We start from the raw sequence: 11939 nt of genomic DNA, 5'->3' as shown, positions 1-11939 counted from the left end.
GGTTATTTCATACTATCTGGAGAAGTACAAAATAATGTCAAATGGTTGACTATTGGTATTCAATTTCCGAACGTTTTCAATGTAGTTTTTCACTTCGACAATAACCAAAAAGAAAGTTATCACCTATTATAATACATAACACATCTTACAAAGTGCTCCTGCAAAGATGCCTTACTCAATTCAGGACCTTGCACTTTGAAAGCTGGTGTTTTGGCATTGTATAAACTAATAAACATAATACAGCAGTGATGACCTTATTGATGAAATCAGGCTCACGATTTCAAGTTGGTTTACAATATATTTATCATTCTTTAACCTTTCGGAATAGATACCTTGTAAAATCCATAAATTAGTCACAAAGATAGTGACAAAGTACAAAATTAAAATATAATAAAAATTAAAATGGGAAAATCCTGAAACCGAAGCATTTGATTTTCTGTTTGGTTATCCGATTGGTTCCTAGGTGTCGGTGTAGAAAATTATCGTGAATACCATTTATATGTATATCCTCCCTATTGATTATCTCCTCACTTATATTTCCTCAATCCAGTAGCCAAGTATTGAACCTATAAGGGTTGAAAAATTAAAACACAAAATCCAGTAGTAACCTTTTATTAGTTTATCCCATTAATAATAAATAAGCGGCAGAATGTTGAATGAACTTTCACAAGATTGAAAATGATACTTGCGTTTGCGGAGAATAATTATTATAAGAGCGAAACTCTTATTATGCGCTCGTGACAAATCGAGCGATTTCCGGCCCTGCGTCACATAAACGCTAATAACTTTGGTTCTATCGCGATTTTTTTTTTTTACCGTTTTATGTACGAAGGATGAGCGTATATAATGGTAAAAAAAAATTTCGCCACATCCACCCCGATGGGGTGGGCGTAGCAAAAAACGGTTTTTTGACGAACAAATTTTGATTAAGCCGTTCTGGAAAACTGACCGAGCTGAATTTTCTGAAACTCATTGACGTTAAAGGCCTTTATATAAAGCAGCTCTGAAAGGGCGCTTTTTAAGATAAACCCTTTAGAAGTCGGATTTTTCTGTGAATGAATTTTGAACTTTTTGCGCGGTACCTCGCGGACTTAAACGGTTGTGGGGCCTAAACGGTAACGTTCCCGATAATGCGGACAAAACAGCCCTTTTCTACGTAAATGTAGCTTTCTTTTTTGTTAAAACTATTTTTTTCAAAAAGGAAACTTCTTCCGAGATAAACGAGCTCAAACTTTTGTATTTTGAGAGTTTTGAATTTTTGAGAAATATTTTTTTTTTAGTTCTAAATTTCTTTTTACTTCTAAATTTTTTTTTTACACTATTTGAAAGTTTAATCCTTTAGTATTAAATAGAGTTATTATTCATGGCACTACGTATTATACAGGGTGAGCTGTGTTAACAGATATAAACCCCTTTTGGAGCCTTTTTTTGAACGTTTTTTTTCTACTTTTCTTAATAACTCTTTAAATCACCTTTTCTGAAATCACCGGACACTATCTGGCTATAATCCACTAAAAACCATTTTTCTTTAAATGTTACCGTTTTTCCACAACGCGCTGTTATTTAAGAAAAACCCCAAAAAATAAGCCGGTCCAATCAACCAGTCATACCCTGGAGACACAGGGAGCCAGCTTATGGTACAATATAAGTTAGTGGTCCAGCACCCAATGTTAAAGCATACGGAGTACGGACGACGTCACTATCGAGTCGCACATGGCCAGATGACGCAACCGCGGGGTTTTCGGTGTCATGGCGGCAAATTCTACGTTCGGGCGGATCCGACTTTTTCAATTCGAAAATTAGCGGCTTAAAATGGGTGGAAATGATCAGGAATTGGTAGTGACGATATCAGGAAATTTTAAATTTTCCGAATATGTGCATATCGAATGGTTTTTACTGCGGCGGGAAAATTCGCCGCGCATCTGACGTCTCCATCTTATTTACATTTTTTACGGGCCCATTTGCGTTTCAAATTAGAGTAGTAAAAGCGGTTTTAGAGAAGGATGGGAGATGTCTGGCAACAATTATAAACGTGTCATGTTCGTCTCGTGAAGTCACAAGTTATTTATGGGAACAATTTTGAACGGTTTTTTGATTAATTACTAGGATAAATAAATTGAATATAAATATATATTTGAAATATACAGAGAGTATTAATATTACGGGATATTTATGCGGATAATAATACTATAAAAATAGAATTATACGGGGAGTTTTAAGGTTTTAGGGCATTTATAAGGAAAATATTATTTATAATAATAGTAATAGCAGCATAAAGGTTAGGACAAGGTATAAATATCTGGAAATAAATAACAGTAATAATAGTTTTATTTTAGTTAGGGTTCTTTTAGTGGGGGTTGCTAAATTGATAATAAATTTATATTAATAGTTTACCAATTTGGAAAAAAAGATATTGGATGCGATGTTGAAAAAAGTGTATTTTTTTACTATATTACTGATATCACGGCTTTTATAGCTTCTATTAAGTTAATCAATTTTTTTATTCTTTTTTTCCCTTAAATTTTTTTTTATTTTATTATAATTGCCTTTTACAATAAAAATACAAAAAAAAAACAAGAAACAAACCTCTTTTTCCTATCCTAATACATTGCTTCTTATGGGACCTGATCTTTCTCTTTAGATTGTGACACTCGTATGAATCGTAGAAAAATTTGTCATAAAGCTTTTTTATTACTTTTTAAGTCGTCTTTAAGCAAAAAAAAGAAATTTTGAATTCGGAGCATATTTTGAAAAAATGCTCATTTTGACCCGGATTTTGTTCGAAAATCGAAAAATGCAAAGAAATAGGTTTTCTGTTCGTTTTAGAGTCAAATCGGTATAATCTTTTTTAAAGGTGCTCTGAAGTAGTACAGTATAGAAAAATAAAAACTTAAAATTTTTCCATAGGGCTCATGATAATTAAATATTTATGTTTTATAGTTTCTTTCAATTTTCTCCGATTCTATGATAGCCAGAACGGATTCGTTTTGACATACGGATACGTCATAATATTTCTGAGAACTTTTGTTTGAAACAAAAAGTTATCAGACTTACAGTTAATTTAGAAAAAAAAATCAATTTTTTGAAATTTTTCGTAGGTCCCTTTCGATTTTCGACCAAAAAAAAATTATTTTTTAGTTGAGTTTTTTTACTGGAAATTGTTAGTTTAGGGCTTACTTTAAAATTTGCCAATAGTCATTTTAGGGAAAAAAATGGTACGGTGGGAAAAAAAAACAGTTTTCCTTTGTTTTTCCCACATTTTTACTTATATCTCGGCTTCTATAGTTTCGATTCATTTCGTTTTTGGTTTCTTTTATTCCTTATTCTCCTCCTGTCAATTCTTTTTATATCTTATTACTATTGGCTTTCAAAAATAAATTTGAAAAATAAAAAAAAAATCTCTCGGATTCAGATAGAACCAAAGATAATACTACTACGAAAAGATGGTTCATTTAAATAAGGCATTGTGAATCGGTCCGGAGATATCAATGCTCCCTTAACTGCGAATGTAATAAGACGGTAACCCTCGCAGAATCCGCCGCGAGAGCGAAACGAGCCACTTAGCTGTGCGCAACGTTGCCAATTCTTACAAATAGGTAAGTTACGAAATAATTAATTTTAATATATTATTTTCTAATGGAGGTATGAATTTTATAATTTTTATTAAGTAAAACTAACGGCTAAATTTATAGGCAGGTAAGTTATTTTATCTGATTAAATTATATTAGTTTATTTTAATATTAATCGCCAAAAAAAGAAATTTAGAATAAAGTTTTTGGTTAAAAAATAATTATTAAAAATAGTTTTAGTTAATTTTTTTTTTAGTTAAAAATTAAAACCAAAAATAAAAACACCAGGGAAGAAATATTGTTGATACGAATGTAATATATACCCTTTTAATGATGAATACTCCTGTGCAAAACCTACTTGAATTATTATTTAACAACTTAACTGCACTTTTATAGGACACTAGTTTAACCATAAAAAATAGACATGTTACAAGTTAACACAAGTTATAAGTTAATACAAAAAAGTAAATATTTGTACAAAAAAAAAAGATGACTAACTTAATAATAAAATTAAAAACTAATAATAATGCTAATAAAACGAGTTTTTATGTTTCTATGCTTTTAGAAAGATATTAAATAGTTTTATGCAAATACTCAAAACTAGATTCCTTGGTGGACATTTCTAGAAAGTCTAAGAGAATACGAATTACTAGCCCAAAAGGTGTCTGGACGTCGCCGTCGGGACCTCTCCTAAAGTTATTAATTTTAAACAACAAAAAAAAATTACAAAAACTATTTGGAAAACTGTATTGACATCTAAGATTTTAGTCACATGATTGATACTTATTTATTCTCTAAGTTTTTAAGTTTTTGAGTGTGTGTTTTTTTGGACATTTGTACCACTTGCAAAATTTAAAAATGTTTGTGATAACTAAATGTTCAATTAGAAATGCCTTGTGTTTATAACATGGATCGTCTTTATTGCCCAACCAGTTATTGTTTAAAATCTGTAGTTTCTCTTTAATTTTTTGACATACGAATTCTGCGGACTTAAAAGTTTCGAAATGTTACGCTAAAAATGAGCTGTGAACTAATTTAGTAATTTTATCAGAGGGCACTATCAAAGATATTTCATTTTTCCCGCCAAAATTTTTATTCAATAAAAAAAGTTGTCTGGAACCCGACAATTCTAAAACAAACTCAGTGGACTTTTGAAAGGCTGTCAAGCACTTTTTACAATTAAACTTATCACCAACTTTCTTAACAAGATACCCGGCATAATAAGTAATGGCACACTCTTCCAATGAACCCATTGGATTAACTTCATCGCTAAATAAGCTCTGTGATCTTGAAGAAGGCAATGGGGATTCGGCAATGTCAGAATTATTATGATCTGTATTAATACTATTTGAATGGTCCAAATTTGAGTCTGATAAGTTAGTATCTTCACATTGCGTATTAGATGAAGACAACAGTAATAATTGTTGGTCTAGATCTTCTTCACAATTTGAAGACTCTGACGGTTTGATTAAATCGGTAATGGTTTGAATACGAAATGAAAGCCTAAAAGATTTAGCAGATGGATTTAAATTCCAACCCCCCCTGCTCCCTGACTACCGAAAAAAAGTTTTCTAGAAAATCTTGGTTAAGTCTGTTTGTTAAAATAAATGTATTGTTATGTTTTTTTTCTTCTTCAAATAAGTTTAAAATGCCATTTATGGTTTGAATAAGTCCATTGAAACAGGGGGGTCTAGATTCTTTAAATTTAAAAGTTTGTGTTTTTACATCGAATTTTTTTGTTAATTTTTTTAGTACCGTAAATATATCTTTTGCTTTATTCAGAATCTCTCCATAGTCCCTCCGTATGTTACGCCACTGGCAATTTTATTAGAAATTGCCTTTATCAGTACTTGATAATTCAGTACAATAACCTGCATGCGCAAATTTAATTAAAATTGAGCAGGTAGTTTAAAAGTTATGATAAATAAACAATTAATTATTCTTAACTTTAGCACCCTGTATCTTTGTTATTAAACATTTGTGAGAAAAATTTTATAATGAAAATTTATTTCTTTTTAAATTCTCTATCACGTATTAAAATTAATGACGCTTAAACTGAATCACCCTGTATATACAATATCTTAGATGTTAATCAAATAGGATTCATATTGATGCAAATTTAGTTTACTTTCAGATTACATCCCTATCATGTCGTTCTGCACTAAGCTTTGACAGATACGGATTTCGATAGACGACTCGATTATTGCCATTGGCTTCTGGGAATGGTTAACGAAAACCCTCAATTTCTATACAGAATTCTTTGTACAGGCGAGTCTACTTTTAATAGCAATGGTGGGGTAAATCGCCATAATATACATTATTGGTCTTCATAAATCCCCATTGGAAGCAAGAACTTCAGCATCAAGGACGCTGTAGTATAAATGTATGGTGTGGTATAATAGGTGGCACAATTATAGGACCATATGTCTTTGACGAGGCACTAAGAGGTAATATCTAGAGTTCCGCAGAAACACATTGCCAATTTTATTGGGAGATGTAAATCTGGATCTTAATAAATCCATTTAAGGCACCGGGAAAAAAGTTGTTTAGTCTGTATTTCACGGGTATATCATCGAAGCCGCTGCCTCATAAGCAGAATTTTATTTGATGTTTTAACGGTAAGGAAACGAAATAAAAAAACTGTTTTGTTCGGTGAAAGGCTTTGAGATTTTATATCGAATAGATTTTTTAGTATTTTTGTAGTCGGTCAAGAGTACACATTAATTTTAAAGAACACTTTTTATGTATCTTTTTTCGTTCCGGTTTTTTTTTTTTTTAAATTTCGCTAGTTAACTTTTGTAATAATCCCTTGTTTAAATAAAGCATCTTAGTGACTGTTTTACTGGGTGTTTTATTTTTATCGAACCGTCGTAACCACCTAAAGCGGGTAGCTTTCCGTTGGCGCGACAATACCCATTGCTGCAATTAGGTGTTAAATGCTGCATTACCATACTTCCTATACTCGATGTATAGAAAGAGAAAGCCTGTTTCTCTGGCCAGCCAGGTCACCCCACTTGACCGTTTTAGATTTTTACCTCTAGGGAAGAGTGAAAGACCTCGTTTTTCGGACCAGGCCTACATTCAGAAAATATGATCCTCAGAATTTAAAATGCGATACATGGTTTGCCTAGAGAGGAAATTGAATGTGTCAATATCTCTACGAGGGAGGGAAAAATTGCAGCTAGAGTTTGTCTAGCTAAGGAAAGGTACACCATCTGTTTCAAAGCTGCGCCAAGTTATGTCCCCTAATAACGCGCGATTAGCGACAGTAGCGCGCCTTTTTTAAGAAAAGACATAAACACTAAAAGGCACAGAACACAAATATAAGAATTAACGCAACGGCAGTGTTTATATGCAAATCGGGGCGATCGATACCGTTGCTTTGGCAGCGGCGTGAACAAATTTACTGCGCAACCGAGCCGAACAACACGTGCTGTACCTTTTCTTAGCTAGACAAAGTCTACGCGTGAACATAGGGGCGCCCATTTTGAAAATCTAGGACGAAATAATCTATTAATATAAATGTATTATATGAAAGACCGCCTCCTCATGGATTTTCGAAAACCTACTTACACTAAGTTTCTTTCTTTAAACGAATATTCATTTAAACACAAGTTTTCTCAATTCGACTAATGCAATATGAATTTACGGCGATTTTTGTAATTTTAATTTTTTAATGGTTACATTTTTTTTTAATAACTTTAGTTTGAGTAGTTATATCTGAATGCGGTTTTTACCAATCTGTTTAGCTTTGTTCCCTGCTCTTAATAGCATAAAAAAATATATATCGTTAACTTGAATAACGTAAATCCCCAAGTCAATGCCCCTATCGGATTTTAGCGAAAGCTACAGTAATATTTTTTTGATATAAAAATAAAGCAGTAAAGAGACTTTCAACCAAAACTTATTTAACCCATTAGTGCATGAAGTAGCATGGAATAAGAAACACATACGTTTTTTATTAAACATTTGTTTAGTGTACTTGAAATAAGCAGGCAAATGTGGAAAAAAAACAAGAAATGTATTCATTTGAAAAAAATAACAGTCCCTTATGAGGGACATTGTGCTAAAAATAACAAAATAAAAATTCTGATAATCAACAAAAAATGCATTCTTTGATATGCCTATTTAGTGTGATAAGCCATTACAGTCATTACATTTTATGCAAACCAAATTTGCCTTTTTTTGCAAAATGCACATTTTCTATCAGTCTCAGAATATTCCACCAAATGATTGATATTATCAAGCCTAACATCCAGCGGTAAGGTTGGTCTTAGTTTCCCTTTTACAGACTTTACGCCATATGAATGCCGCAAAGCTATGGCTATGTTTCTTCGAAAAATAAAATTGGCCACCACCATTTTCTTTGTCTTATTCGGGCCCTATAGTTGGCATCCATGTTGTCTAATTTATCTACCCGACCCATCCCTCTATTATAATTATATATTATGCCTGGCTGTGGAACATTTACCTTAGATTTAGTTTCTCTGCAGTAACGTGGAGCTGTTGTGTTTGCAGATACGCCAAAATTTGAAGCAGCTGCTAAAACTTTGTTCCTTCCATTGAACAACTACAACATCTTGACATGCAGACTTATGACAGAAGCCTTTTTTTCAGTTTTCCATTCTTGCTTTGACCTTAGTGGGCTATTTTCTACTCGATTTTCACGTAAAGTACCTGTATAAATATTTCACAATCAATATGCGCTCTTCTATTATTTCACGCACATGTTTAAAATTTCGAATATGTGATAACTTGTATTCTGTAGTGAATTGCAAGTCTATGTTATTTTAAATTGCGGTGTAAAATAGTAGTAGTCTAGTAGTCCAATATAAATACATGGGTCCTCCTTGCATGGATCCCCTTCGCCATTGCTGCCTCCTTATTCAGGAAGAGAGATATTGAGTTCTTTTTTGCTGCATTTATGAGTTTTTGTCGAACTTTTTAAAATGTAAACATGATTAAGAAATTCGGTATTCAGGCTTAATTTTGCATTCTAAACGGCTTTTTCTTACAAACTTTTTTTATATCTTGTCTAGATATACTACTTTACCATGCTTGATTTAAAAAAAAATAAAATATGCAAAATTTTATTTTTGAATTAAGCAGGGCTGGATGCCAAACAGTCAAATTTCAACCCTAAATTTTTTGTCATTTTTATGTATAAATTCGCTTATCCTGTAAACGCACTGTAGACTGATCAGCCTACTTCTAAGTTTTTCAAAGCTGTTTAAGTTAATTGTTTGCAATCAGCTTCTCAGCTTTTTAAAAGAGTGCAATATTTTGTCTCAACATAGATATCTTGAGAGTAAATCTACACAAACTACCATATTTCAGTTTCACTTGTGTAGTCTTGAGGAATTTGGAGAGGGGAAAGCTTTCATTGGGAATATTTTTAGATCTTTCTAAGGCATATGATTGATTAGATAGAAATTTCTTAATAAAGAAATTACAGTAATATGGGGTTTGAAATAATTCCTTAAAATGGTTCACTTCTTATCTCAACAATAGAGTCCAACAAGTAATGTTAACAAGCAAAAGATCACAAATTTAGATTATTTACTTAATGGTGTTCATAAATGACTTGCCTTTTGAAATTATTGACAATATTCAAACAGTATGTAATACCCTAAGAATATTTTCAGATGATGACAAATTTATTAGTGGCGTTTCCAGACATACTAAGCTATGCTAGAATGAAGATCTACTGTTTCAAAAAAGCAAAGATTGGTTTAGTAAAAAGAAGAATTATAGTTAGTTTATACTGAATGAACAAAAAACGACCGTTTTCATTTTTAAAGCAAAACAAAACCAGGAAGTGACCCCAAAAGAAGTAAACCTCAACAATTACGAGGTTAAAGTGTGTGTACATATAGATGAATTTTTAGACTTTTCAGAACACATTGAACATTTACAAGTTAAATTAAATAAAGCTTATTTTTGTTTCTGTACAGTGGTAAAATACCTAAATGAATGGATTAGTATTTTGAAAACTTTGAGTCCGCAGCTAGACATGGCATTATTTTCTGGGCAGCCAACTCTAAGATAAGAAATATATTTGTCATTAAAAAAAAGGTAATTAGAATAATATTTAAGATGCAGTAGTTATAATCTTGTAAAGCTATTTTTAGATCTAAGGGAATTTCAACTGTGTAACTTGTTTATATGTGAAGCAGTGATGTTTTTATTTAAGGATAGAGATAAGTTTCCTACTTCTGTTGATCATGGGTTTAATACTCGCATATGTAATATTAACTACCCTATATAGAGCCTTTCACTCTTTAAACAGAGTCCCTACTATATGTGCATAAAGTTATTTAATAAACTTCCACATAAAATATAAACTATAGGAAATCAAATGAAACAGGTTTAAACAGAAGGTGAAACTGAAAGGGGATTACCTAAGCATGTAAACTTATATGTAGTAATGTCAGGGAGATGTTTTTTTTTTACTAAATAGGCCTTTTTTAGTGATATCATTTTATTTTATATCAGTTTTCATATATAATGTTACTTGATAGTACTAAATAAAGAAATATATTATTATTATTTCCTAATATAAGTGTATCTATATAAATAACTTCCAATGGTTTCAAATGTTTGCTATTATATTTAGATTTTCGACAGATTTTACAATCATCAATATATTTTATAATAACATTTCTCATTGATTTCCAATAATAGCTTAATTTTATTAGAGTAAAATTTTTTTAAATTCTGCAATGAATAGTTTTTCCTTTATGAGAAAATTAAATTATTTGATTTCTTTCTTCAGGTTTAACATTATTTATTACTCAGTAAAATTAAATTAATGTCAATTTATTAAAATGGTTACTTAAAACTTGTTGGAAAACTGAACATAAATCTTGTGAGAAAAAGCTAATGAAATTTTTTTTCCTAAAAAGAAAATCCTAAAGTTATTATAGGAAATACTCTTTCAAAGACGCTCATACGAAGACTATTAAACACCCCCAAATCCCTCAAGCAACTTTTGCAACAAAATATTGATGCTACATCAAAAGCCTTCTTCAGATCAATGGACACTGCCACAACCACTTGTTTTTTATCCAAAGCTCATTAAACATAATCTATGAAATTAATTATTAGATTATAAACATAATCTAAGTTTGTTTAAATAAATGATTTTCAAAAAGAAATGAAACAGAAATGAAGGAGACAAAACAAGGGACCAGTATTCCAGAATATATCAAACCAGAGATAAATATTAGACATCTTACAAGTAGATATTGAACACAGCCCTATATGTGACTGATATAATCTGATTATTATGACTGGACTGAAAAGTGTGATTTTAAAATCCACAATCCTAAGATAAGAAATCTCAGATTTAATATGGTCTTTTTGCATTTTAATTGTATAATTTGATAACTCTTGGTTATTCAAAGTAAATACATTCTCCATGCACCCCGCAAAAAAAAAGAATATAAATCTCTCTCAAGACAAGTGGTAGTCTTGGATACCACTTGTCCTATCTCTATAAAAAAATGTCACATTAACTGCAAATATCGACCAAACCGAACAAAATATCAAAAGCCACAGAGAGAGCCCCCAATCTTTACTTGTGATCTCCCAATAATGGATGATAAAGAAAGCATCAAGTTTACAATAAGTATCACATGATTGACCTGGTCAAAGAAATGCTCTTTTCCATACACTGTCACAGATTTACAGAATAGTAGAACAGTATTCTGTAAATCTGTGACACTGTAAGCAAGTGCTTTGTTTACAAAACAAGTCTTAAGTAATCTTACCACAGCAATCTCACCATTTTAAGAATATAAGAATATTAAAAAATTAAAGGATACAGTCCATCTGATTGCTGCTTCCTTTGATCTTTTATGTGCTAGCTTTTTGGTAATTATTAAAATTGCGAAGCTCTTAACTAAATGAGTTGGCAAAGACAGATATACAGTATCTTTTAGTGAATTAAAAATTAGTTTTTGTCATAGGGTTAATACTTGGTATCTGTTTGTTAATACTATTCCAGACCTTTTACTAATTTCATTATTATATTGTTCCATAAGTTTTATAATGATAGAAGTAATAAATGGTAGAAGTTGTTTATTTGATATAATAAATAATATGACTTAGAATAGGGCAACAAAAAGCAAATACCTATACTCTCAAAAATGTTATAAACTATATAATTAAATTTCTAATTACCTAAGAGAAACAGGGATATACATTTCTTAGACAGGTAAGTGACTGCTCCCTTACCCGATTTATTCAGCAAGTGTCAAACATTAAATCAGAAATATTTTAACTTACGTTATTTTAAATTGCGGTGTAAAATAGTAGTAGTCCAATATAAATACATGGGTCCTCCTTGCATGGATCCCCTTCGCCATT

The 11939-nt window shown here is 31.2% G+C and overlaps 1 long non-coding RNA gene across 1 annotated transcript; it reads right to left on the bottom strand.

Moving 5' to 3' along the window:
- Positions 1–596: 596 nt before the first annotated feature.
- Positions 597–11939, bottom strand: LOC126749550 (uncharacterized). The gene is made up of 2 exons (XR_007665134.1): positions 11859–11939; positions 597–8246 (listed from the first exon to the last, which is right to left on the bottom strand). It is a non-coding gene; the product is annotated as an uncharacterized LOC126749550 (long non-coding RNA).

This window comes from Anthonomus grandis, unplaced genomic scaffold, assembly GCF_022605725.1.
Source record: "Anthonomus grandis grandis unplaced genomic scaffold, icAntGran1.3 ctg00000300.1, whole genome shotgun sequence".
In the NCBI taxonomy this organism is placed as follows: domain Eukaryota; kingdom Metazoa; phylum Arthropoda; class Insecta; order Coleoptera; family Curculionidae; genus Anthonomus; species Anthonomus grandis.
This window is presented reverse-complemented; position numbering and strand designations above follow the sequence as displayed.